Below are 852 nucleotides of genomic sequence, written 5' to 3'. Positions count from 1 at the left end.
AGGCAGAAACGTCTGATTTCAGATTAGGATATCGTCACCTTCCTAAAATAACGGCCATTAGAAAATAGTCAGAGATTACTCTAGTTTATAAATATATTTACGCTTTTTTAATCTTTAATTTTTTTTCTTCCAAATTTACAAATTTTCCAAGTCAATCAAAATCCAAAAAAGCATTTCTAAATATTTGAAATTAATTTGGAAATTTCAGTTTCTTGGTGAAAATTTACTCAACATTACTGGACACTGCAAAACCGCAAAATCTTACTAAGTATTTTAGTTCAGTTTCTAATTATCTCAGTACATCAGAAATAAGACGAAACTAACAAGTGGAAAATGATTATTTCACTTGTAACAAGACATTTTAACAAAACTCGGTAACGGAACTTAGTTTTGCCTTTTTTCAAATACATTAAAATATTTTCACCAGAAAATAGAGCAGAAATATTAGGTGGGGGGGGGAGGGGCTGCACAGTGGTGCAGTGGGTGGCACTGTTGCCCTGAAGGTCGTGGGTTCAATTCCCGGCCCGAGTTTTTCCTCCATGTTTTCCCTTCATGCTGGTTCTGTTTGGATCTCCGGCTTCCGACTGGTCCAGAACCATGTCAGGTTAACTGGTCTCTAATTCTCCCTAGGCGAGTGTGGTTTGTCCTGCGACGGACAGGTGACCCGTCAGGCGTCAGGTGACCCGTCAGGTGACCCATCAGGTGTCAGGTGACCCGTCAGGTGACCCATCAGGTGTCAGGTGACCCATCAGGTGACCCATCAGGTGTCAGGTGACCCATCAGGTGACCCATCAGGTGTCAGGTGACCCGTCAGGTGACCCATCAGGTGACCCATCAGGTGTCAGGTGACCC

Source organism: Poecilia formosa, unplaced genomic scaffold, assembly GCF_000485575.1.
Source record: "Poecilia formosa unplaced genomic scaffold, Poecilia_formosa-5.1.2 Scaffold422, whole genome shotgun sequence".
NCBI lineage: Eukaryota > Metazoa > Chordata > Actinopteri > Cyprinodontiformes > Poeciliidae > Poecilia > Poecilia formosa.
The sequence above is the reverse complement of the archived record's forward strand: the minus strand, read 5'-3'. Positions refer to the sequence as shown.